The sequence below is a fragment of the Notamacropus eugenii genome, chromosome 1 (assembly GCF_028372415.1).
Source record: "Notamacropus eugenii isolate mMacEug1 chromosome 1, mMacEug1.pri_v2, whole genome shotgun sequence".
Classification (NCBI taxonomy): domain Eukaryota; kingdom Metazoa; phylum Chordata; class Mammalia; order Diprotodontia; family Macropodidae; genus Notamacropus; species Notamacropus eugenii.
In genome coordinates this window covers 470,268,917-470,279,791 of record NC_092872.1, presented here as the reverse complement: position 1 = coordinate 470,279,791, position 10,875 = coordinate 470,268,917, and the positions used below count along the sequence as shown (strand labels likewise).

General features: G+C 38.8%; 1 long non-coding RNA gene across 1 annotated transcript in view; it reads right to left on the bottom strand.

The window, feature by feature from the left end:
- Nucleotides 1-272: 272 nt before the first annotated feature.
- Nucleotides 273-10,875, bottom strand: part of LOC140519335 (uncharacterized) — a 24,559-nt gene continuing 13,956 nt past the window's right edge. The window contains exons 3-4 of the long non-coding RNA XR_011972185.1: nt 5,892-10,875; nt 273-2,567 (exon numbers count right to left, since the gene is read on the bottom strand). The exon at nt 5,892-10,875 is cut by the window's right edge and continues 3 nt beyond it. This is a non-coding gene — a long non-coding RNA (uncharacterized lncRNA). The remainder of the gene's footprint in view (nt 2,568-5,891) is intronic.

Genomic DNA, 10,875 nt, shown 5'->3' with positions numbered 1-10,875 from the left:
AAAATGTTCAGAAGCTGGAATACATTGACTACAAAAGAAATATAAAGTCAATCTGTTGGGCAATTTCCAGCTTAAAATGTTTTCCAGGAAATTCTGTGTTCTCTCCAAATTAAGAGGCATCATTGCTTTGAGCTTGGTCTTGTTTTAGGCATTGACAATGTTTTACAAACTGACCATTTAAAATCAAAATAAGTATTCTTGGCCCCTGAAGATGATTTCAGGAGATTTTATGAAATTGAAATCTGAGAGTAAAAAATTTGCATTGAGCTGCATTGATCTTCAGGTGACGGGCAAAGTCTTATCACCATCTAATTAACTGGAGTGCTTATGGGAGGAGCTGTTCAACAATGTCTATATCACGAAGTTCCTGATAGGTTGGAGTTGGGGGTACTAATCTTAGACTCCCCAAATCCCAGCAATCAGAAGCTGGATGGAGCCTGCCCAGGGCAACAAAAGTTAGGAGTGGAGGGCAGTGAAGAGGAAGACTCACACGGATTCCTAGAGCAGGGATTCCACATAGAACATTGGGATACTATCTAGGGACAACTAGATTAGCTCTAGGATGGGTTCAATAAGCTGTAGCCCAAAAGTGTAGCTTTTCTGAACCAAGATTCTTTGTATTAATTTGGATTAATTATAGAATAACTTTCGCTCATACATATCCTTATTCAAAGAATTCAAATTTGAGAAATGGAATAGGGGAGGGAGAAGGAGTGGCAAAGTTGATAGAGTGATGGATTTGAAGTCAAGAAGATCTGAATTAAAATCTGGCCTCAGACACTAGCTCTGTGACCCTGGGCAAGTCACATAACCTCTGTTTGCCTCAATTTCCTTATCTCTAAAATGGAGATTATGATAGCATCAGTATCCAAGAGTGGTTGTGAGCACAAAATGAGATAAAACTCCTTGAAAATACTGAAGTACTATACAAATGCTAGCTATCGCTACCATCGTCAACATCATCATCATTATGAGATCATAGATCTTAGAGCTGGAAGGGATCTCAGAGACCACTTGGTCCAACCTCACCTCCCTCATTTTACCGAGGAAGAAACTGAGGCCCAAAGAAGTTGTTACTTTCCCAAGGTCATATAAGTTGTAATCATAAGAGGAAGGATTTGAATCCAGGTCTTCTGGCTACAGAAGCAGTGCTTTTTCCACTGAACCACACTACCTCCTCTATATAATTGGGGCTAATGTTCACTTGCTTGCATCCTTCAATTCTCAGCAAGTTAGTTAATGATGCCAGTTTTGAAATTTCTGTTTACAACCTAAGAACTTATTTAAATGTTATTATACTCAGCACACCAGAAGAAAGCTTTTTAATATTCTGATACTTCCTGCTTTCTTGTTGTGAAGGATGATAAAACACTGATGGGTCAAGATCTACAGAGCATAAACCCACACCTATGACATCATGGATCCATTGAAGATGGAAATATGAGTAGTAGTTCAACCTTAGAAATAAGAGAGTAAAGCTAAAAATACATCTTATCAATTTACCAGTTCAGTCCACCCATACATTAATTTTCTTTCAAAAATGTTGACATCTTTTCTTTTTATATCACCTTAATTTCCAAATGTATCCCTGTTCCCTTCCCTACTCTCATAATAAAAAATAAAAAGAAAGAAGAGGGGAACAGCTATTCAACAAAGTTAACCAATATAGCAATAGTCAAATGGTGTATTTAATATTCCACACCCATCATCTCTACCACTGCAAAGAAAGGGAATCATTTTATTATCTCTTCCTCACAAGCAAGCCTGGTTTTATAATTGTGCTTTGTTCAGGTTTGGTGGGGGCTTCTTTAATGTGGTTTTGTTCTTATCATTTAAATTGTTATACTACTGTGTTATTTTTCTGGTTCTGCTCACTTTCTATAAGTTTGCATCCTTCCATGCTTCCCTGAATTCTTCATATTATAACACCCCTTCCAGAGTTACTTCCCCAACTCCCACTAACACTGTCAGTTTGGGTCTCCAGATGGTGGGTTCTAGAAGTAACCCTGAGGGGCTAGGTAGGTTCTAGTATTATCACTCACAACCCCTTATCCAGTGTAGTCTCCAGTGATTGTCAATTAGTTAGGTAGAGTTAATTAGCTTTTAGAAAAGAGTATTTACAAAAATGGTATAATAAGAATAGTAGTTACAAAATGTCTCTCCAAACTAGGGATACATTCTCCCCTTTTACAACAAGGTCCCTTGGGAGAATGGGCTCCAACCTAGAGGGTATGTGGCAAAGGAGTAACTCACAATTCCTCTTTCCTGCATGTCCTTTCCTTTCTTCATGGAGACTTTATAAAATCCCCCTTAGGTGCAGTTCTCTCCTGAGCTCCAACACTCAATGTTCCTAGAGAGTCCAGATATTTACATACATACATACATATATACATCCATGCATTACATAGGTGTGTGTATAGTTTTTCTTCAGTGTGCCTAGTTTGTCCCTGGCATGTGTTTCAGCTCCCAGTGAAGATGTCATCAACCACTGCTGCTCTGGGGATATTGGTCCTGTTGTCAGTGAAAGGTCAAATCTTCTGACCTTCTGAATTTCACACCATTGTCACCTGGTCAATGGGGGAAGAGGGAAGGAAAGAAACTCAATATTCCCCTTCTCCAAAGGCAATTCCCTCAACCACCACTGGACTCATTACTGATGAAAAGCACAGAAAGCTAGCACATGCTGGAATTCCCCTGTTGAATTGTTTCTGATGGAATACTCCTGCTGGGATTGCTCAACTTTGAACCAGCCTTCTGTAATATTCATGGACATCTAATTCCCTCAGCCAATCCCAATATACTGACTTGTGGTGTCATCTGATTCTGTCCAATAATCAAAGTACTTCCCTCCTCCCAGATGGATTAAGGACTTGTTTATATCTAGTTTACACCTTTGATTGATTAATTGATTAATTCCATTTAGAAATCTAGGTCTTCCTGGTTGATTGGGGTGGGAGGGGGCTGGTAGGGTGGATTGATTGATATAAATTAGAAGTTGGGGCCATTTGTGTCCAAATTATTCTGATGGGGGTTTCCATCCCTACCTTTATATTATTTATTGCTTCATATAGTGCAGAAATCTTCTATCATATTCATATACCATGTTTTTTAGGTATTTCCCTATTGATGATCACTAATTGAGAAAGAATTGTCATTAAAGGAAGAGTCTGCTCATCTGAGGATCACTGAAGAATCTTGTCTAGCTAATAGAGTTTAGCTGTGACAAATAGACACATACAGACACACACATACATACACATATACTCACATATCCCCTAAAAACATTTCCTCCCCCCACCCCACCATATGCTTCCATATGTTTATGGAAACAATAATGGCAGTAATGCACCAAAAGTTATATGATACCCACACTAGGGGTTGTTTTTAATTTTAATTAAAACTCTTACTTGACCTCAGCCTGGTCTCTTTTAGGCAGGCTCTTGACCTTGGAACCTGCACTTATTTTCATGGCTACATTACTAGATATTATTATGGCATAGTTTGAATACAATGGACAATGACATATTATTATTCTTACTATTAATTTTGCAATTTATGATCAAAAGATCATGACTTAAGAGTTGTTGCTTGGTATAACTTTCTAGAATTGGAAGTATGACTCCCGAAAAATGAGTCCTTGCCTCCTTGATAAATACACATGGAATTGATTAGATGGAAAAGCTGACTAATGAGAGAAAGGGTTCCCCCTTATACCTGTAAATAGATTACTCCTACCTCAATAGTGGTTTGTGCTAAAAAGACCAGTTCCATTGACTGTACAATATTTCAATACCTGAGGCATACAATCTACCAGAAGTCAAGCGCTGTATACTGTGACCAGTTCAATGTGAGACATAAGTGTGTGTGCATGTGTGCTCCTGTGTGTGTGTATGCACACAGAAGTAGAAACCTAAAGAAAAACTTAAAAATTTTTTTTATCAATACCTTTTGTTTTTACTTCATCTTCATTTCCAAATATATCCTTCTCATTTCCTTTACTCAGAGCCATCACTCATAACAAAGAATAAATGAGGAAGAAGAGAAAACATTCTTTACAAGCATTTCAATTGACTCTGATGCAGGCAGTTTTCTACACCCATAGTTTCCCAGCCCTCCAATGAAGAGAGATGAGGTACCTTTTCTGATCACTTATTCTGGGCCTACCTTGGTCATGATAATTAAACAGCATTTAGTTTGTTCCTGTCGTTTGCCTTGTTATAGTCATTTTATATAATGTTTTTCTGGTTCTGCTTGTATGCTTTGAATCTGTTGGAAGGAATCTTAGGCTAAGTCTTAGGTCAGAGGAACATGGGAATGTCTTAGGTGCGAAGAAGAAGATGAAGACGAAAAAGACAACAAAGATGATGGAGGAGGATGAGGAGGAAGAGGAAAAAGAGAAGTCTTCATAGAGTGCTTAAAAGTTTTCAAAGCTCCCTCTCTCTATATTATCTCATCTGAATCTTGCAACAGCCCTTTGAAATAAGTACCTAAAGGTATTATTTTTCTCCATTTCATAGATGAGGAAACTGAAGCCCAAAGAGGTTTAAATGACACTTACTCATAGTGACAGAGCTGGCCAATGAAAGAGGCAAGATTTGAAGACAAGTCTTCATGCCCTCCATTCTATCCACTGCACCGGGCTAAACAGATACATGGCAGCATTCCTTTACTCAACCCAGTTAAAGAGAGAGGAAGGACACTTGGTTTCTAAAGCCTAAACTGAGGCAAACAAGCTACTCCATAGGAGAAAATTGTTATTTGGAAATATGACAGTGAAGCTCATCAGTGTAGTCACTAAAAAGGCTTTGTGTTGGTTTTTTGATGTACACATACATACATCAAAGGATTAGGATTGTAACTTTAGATCTGGAAAGACTTCAGTGCTTTTCTAGGCCAGCCCCTTCATTTTATAGATCAGAGACTTGAGGCCCAGAGAGGTTAAGGGATTTCCCCAAAGTCACACAGATATTTAATAGCAGAGCAAGGGGAATGTGATTCAGCAACTCCAAATCCAGTACTTTCCATTATGCCTTGTTATCTCCCACATTTGGCCATCTTGTTCTTTAGATGAATAGCTATACCTTAAGCATGGATTCTGCCTTCTACTCGGAGTCAGGTATCTGAACGAAGGATGTGTGTGTGTGTGTGTGTGTTGTATATGTATATGTGTGTGCATGTGCATGTGCATTGGGGTAGGGGTGGAGGATGAACAAGGGGTATGAAGAAAGGGGAGTGGCAGTTAGAGTGAGAAGAGGAGGTATTCTCACTGAACTTTAAAAAAAATTCAATTGAATTACTGAACAGGAATTTGCTGTTTCAATAAACACATGAAAAATGAATTGCTATTTTTAGAAAGATTTGATTCCATGAAAAAAACATTTCAATTAAAATAGACTAAAGCAATGCTCCCCTATCACAATTGGAGTCTCCATTCTGCTCTATAAAAATCACAGGCTTTTGGCAAACTCCAGACTGGAAATTCCACAATACCTGAAAGGGCACTCAATATTCAAGTCATTTATCAGAGTGGCAGATTAAAATTATATAACAGGAAGCTTTCTATTCATATGTAATAGAACTGAATCACCAGTTCTTTATTGATAATTCATTATATGTTACTGCTTGCTCTCATGGACTGCGGCTTCGAAATGCTTTTTACTATAATGATTTTATACAATCCCACTGTAATGGCCTCCTGACAGTGTCAATCAGCATTTCTTGCGTGCACAATAATATTATCCTACAATCTGTCTTGGGAGAATGCTTAAAAGCTTTCTCTCATTTTCTCCATTTAACTCATGTATTATTGGAGTTTTTACATTAAATGGCCATCCTTAATATCCCATGACATGTCACCTATTTTCGAGAGAGGACACTGATACAGTACTTACCCAATTCCAGAATCCATCGTAATCATGTTGTATTTGCCCACTCCAGCCAAGAGCAGGTAGTTCAGTGCAGCATCATTTAATCTGGAGAAGGAACTTAGAAGAAAGCACAAAAACAATTTAAACTGCAGTTGGCTAAATGTGAATGTGGCTGATGCAATTTGTTTTGTAAAAGGGAATTAGCAGCTAGCGAAGTCAGGTTGTCAGATGAAGGTCAAGAAATTCACAGATTTATTGCCCAAAACCAAACTACAACAATAAACTGTAAAGTATATTTAGAGCAATCCATTCAAATTCTGGAGAAACGCAACAGTTCTAAGATTGATAGAGAAGAAAAAAATTCTACGGCCTTAAACCTTCACTGTTAAAAAAAAAGAAAAGAAAAAAAAGAATCCCAATTGATTAGGGAGTGGCTGAACAAATTATTGTATATGAATCTAATAGAACGTAACTGTGCCCTATGAAATAAGAAAGATGAATTAATTCAGAAAAAATTGGAAGACATGTATGAAGCAATATTCAGTGAAGAAAATTGAACCAACAATGCAACCAGTGACTCCAATAATGTAAATTGTAATTGCACTAAAAAGCTGTAGAATCCAGATGAATTTAAAGAACAATCTCAGCCCCCAAGAACTGATATGGAAACATTCTTTTCTTATTAGAAAGTTGGAGACTACAAATGTGCAATGGGGTATTCACTGACAGGTGCAGTTGCCACGTGGGTTGGCTTTGCTTGATTATCTTTCTTATGAGGAAGGGGTCCAGTGGGAGGGGAGGGGGGAAGAACAAGTGATTATGGGGTAAAAACAAAAGATAACAATGATGCAGTGAAATAAAGACTGCATTTGCAATAAGGCAATCTGAACTCAAATCTTGGCTCTGGTACTTAATTCTCTCCTCCAAGTGTCCTTGGGCACTTCACCATCCCAGACTTCAACTTCCTCATTAGTAAAATGAGAAGGTTGGACTAAATGACATTTAAAGTTTCTCCTGCTTCAAATCTAGGTTTCAAAACCTAATTTAAAAACCTAAAATCAAAAAGGAAACCCATACTTCAAGTTCTGAAACCTCACAGAAGATCTGCTACCACTCTTTTAAATCTTCTTTTCCTTGAACCCAGAAAGAAATAAAATACAAAACCCACTTAAAATCATTTTTTTTAAGTATTGGAAGATTGTCAGTTTCTTTGGAATATTTACACATGGATTTTTCCTTTCACAATCAGTAGCATTACAGCATCTCTCAGTCTTTAAACTCAAAGTCAAGATATTTTGATTTTCCTTTCAGGCAAGGGATTGGACATAAAATCACTTGCATAGTCTTGGGACAGGAACAAAGAGCAAAAAGCTACACTGATTTATTTCTCCTATGGTAGGAAAAGAATATCTTATTGGTGAATTGTTTTTACTGTAGAAATTTGGGAGGAGGAGGAATTGGGGAGATGGAAGATATTAAGTGGAGAAGATTCCTCATTACTACCTAAGAGTGATGGGATGATGGTTTGGGGTGAAGACAGAGCAAAATGAATCTTCCATACTTGTATGACCTAGACACTTTGCACTTCCCATTGTGTAAATACTGGTTTCCCTGATTGGATCTACTCAGAGTCTAAATTCTGCTCCAAGAAGTAGAGAGAAGGAACAAACTACTTTTGACATTGCTTGAGCAGACCGCCATAGAAATAACCAATGTGGACAAAGGCAAGCAGAATAGTGCACTTCCAATCATGGCTCAAATAATCTAGTTTATTTTTCTAATCACTTTGCCTTGTGTCTTTTGGATTTAAAATTTTAAATCAAGAAATCTTTTTGGAGAGAGGGTAGAATTCCTAGAAGAAGCTTGTTTTATGCTACAAAAGTTGTTCTCTACAAGCTTGGGTATTTGGGGCTGTAGGTATATTGCTGCAAGAAACAATTAAGTCAAATTCTAATTCTAGAGCAGGAGGGTGCCTTAGATATAATCTAACCCAATCCTCTGATTTTACCTATGAGAAAAATGAGGCCCAGAGAGGTTAAATGTCTTAGCCAAGATCATGCAGGATTCAAACTCAGTTAGGGTTAGTATCTACTCTGCTCTGTAGAAACCACAGACTTGTGATAACTGTGATTCCAAGCTCTTCACTCTTTCCACTATACTTATACCAGTGCATAAGTATGTTTCTTAGCCTCCTTTTTGCCAGTGGAGTTCATTATATTTTGTCTATTCCAACCTCTCAGTTCTAACAGTGGTCTAGGCAACCCTCTAAGACTCTAAGTTGCAAAGGGAGTTCCCTAGACCAATGAAATTATGGATCCAGTCCCTAAACCCATCCCTATCCCATTCCCATCTCCATCCCCATCCCTATTCTCATCACTAATCCTGTCCGTATTGCAATTCCTATCTACCTAACAGAGGCTCTGTGATTTTATTGTATTTCAAAAGATCCATAATTCCATCCCCTCTCCTTTACAAGTCAATCCCTCCACACCTTAGTGGGTGATATTTGTTAGTTACTGTGTCTAACTAAAACAAATAAATAAAAGATATTCAGTGATAAGCCAAGTTTCTAGTGCTAAAACACAACCCTTTGACTTTCCATCAAAGGAGGCCTTGCCGGAAGTTTTTGTCCACTAGCCTGAATGCTAAGAGTCCAAAGTCACCTCCATATACTGATGAGAAGTTAGAGAAGGATGGAAGTAGAGGCTGGTGGATGACCTGATGGACAATCCATCTCTTAGGATATCTCACAGATAGTAGTATGAAGGCATCTCCAATAAGAATGCTGGAAATGGGTTTTCTTGTAGCATAGAGGAAGCCAACTCTAATCTATAGTTGAATTGAGCTGCTTCCCAATGAGCTCTTTTGGGAGGAGAGGAACATTTGTTCTATACAATGGTCAGTGTCTACAATGAGAGCACCCAAACCATGATCGGCACAGACAGTCAGTTGTTAATTGGCAGTCATATCAGTTGGGAGCTTTGGAGCGCATCCTTGCATGTCATTGAGGGAAGACACATTATAGAGGCTTTTGATTTTTATTGTTTGTTTTTGTTGTTGCTGCTGCTGTTGTTTTGAATTTAAACCAGGGTCCTGCATTTGTAGAGAAGCAAGTTTCAAACCTGACAAATTTTCCCCACCATAAGAGAATGCTGCAGTAATTTGTCTTTTTAGCTGAGTTCTCTGGGTCTGGGTAGCATTAAAAAGTGTTGTCCTTGTCACCTGCCATTGTTCCAGCCAACCTGACACCCCCGGGCTTCCCAACAGCTCTATCCAGCAGGAGCTGTCTCTGAGCTCTTAGCACCACCAAATAATTGAGGTTGTCACATCTCTTGTTCATTGTTTTTTCCAGCCCTGGAAAAAATGCAAATATTTCATTGTAGTCATTAATTTTCCCATCCTTTTCTTCAAGCATCTCATCGGTTTGATCTGATGAAAAGGGCTGAAGGCATTATTGCAAACACAGTGGCATCCGGGCTCCTGCCCATGGTGGGGAGAATCTCATCAGATAAAGTCTCAGGGAGGTCATCAATCACGCTTGCTGACAACCATTTTGCCTTCGTTTGTTACAGATGTGAACATGCTTAATTATTTGTAGTGTAATTAGTTCATGAAATGTCAGGAAATGTCAAACTGTGTTCACAGCACAGATTTTTTGCAGCAAGGAGCAATGAGAGCAAGTGTCAATGGGGAATGAGAAGGACTGATGAGAAGAATGGTGTCTGTCTGTAGGCAAATGAGGAAATGGCTGGGGGGACAAATGAGGGTCACAAATATGAAGATTAGGCGTTTGGAAATGGAGCCTTTTTAAAAAAAAACCCAGGTAACCATCAGGCAAGTGGAATGTGACAGACAAGGCAATATGACAGTCCTCCAGCAGGGGAATTTGGATTTTATTTTAGTCTTGAGTTTAATACCATTAGGGTGTGTATGGAAAGGGATACTGGGAAAAGAAAAAAAAGCAGTCACCAAGTTACCCAGCTTCATGTCTATACCACCAGCACCCTCAAAATTCTTCCTTTTTAACTGTTTATTTCTAAAGCCTTAAAAGGTCAAAGCTTGGTCAGGACTTTGATTAAGTGCAGATTGTATTCTACAGCAAGGACAAAAACAAATACCTCCAGTCCCCAGTTAGTCCCAGGAGCTTGATCTTTTCACACTTGGACACTAGCTTGTTTGTTCCCTGGTTGAAGACCAGGCAGATGTGTTAAGCCCAACGCTCTGAAGCCAAAATAGAGAACCAGACATTTGAGTGGTTGATCTCTGGGTGTGGTAAGACACACTTTCTTTGCAGAGGCCCTGGTCTCAAAACAAATGAGCCAAATATGTACTCCAACTTCTGTTTGACTATTGACAAACTGGAAATGTTTTCTGGTTAAGATCCAAATTTTTAGTCTGGAGCTGTTTTGTGAGATAAAAAGTGTGGGTAACCCAGCCACAGAACACGTGCCTTGTTATTTCTGCGATGAAATTATATTTTCATGTAAACCTTAAGATAGGATTAACATACACTTGTCTCCACCCCAGCCTCTTTCCCCTCCACCCAAAATAGCCACTGTTTAGCAGGCACAACATTTTGGATGATCCTGTTCTCTATTAGAGAGAGAGAGTGAGAGAGAGAGAGACTTAACTAGCTAGCTCCTGAAACGAATCCTTGTGAGAAGCAGATGACAGTGACTTGACTGATATCCTCAAAAACTGCTTTGATTGACAATCTGTTTTTGAATTCCTAGTCAGCACTCCACTGGGCAGAGGAGCACAGTGATTTTGAGATGGCAGAAATGGTCGCCAAAGCAGGCTTCGATGTCAGAGCGAAATCGGTAAGTGATGACAGATGTTTCATTGGTTTCTCCTATGATGGTCTCACGGCGGTATTTATGCATGCACAAGTTGCAGTGGTCTCAGTCTCTGTATCTGAAGCATCACGAAAATGGAATGAACAAGCAGTTTTCTCTCTGTTTAAGTTTCTGGATTGTCCTCCACTCCAGCTGGCCCTTGTGACATTTTA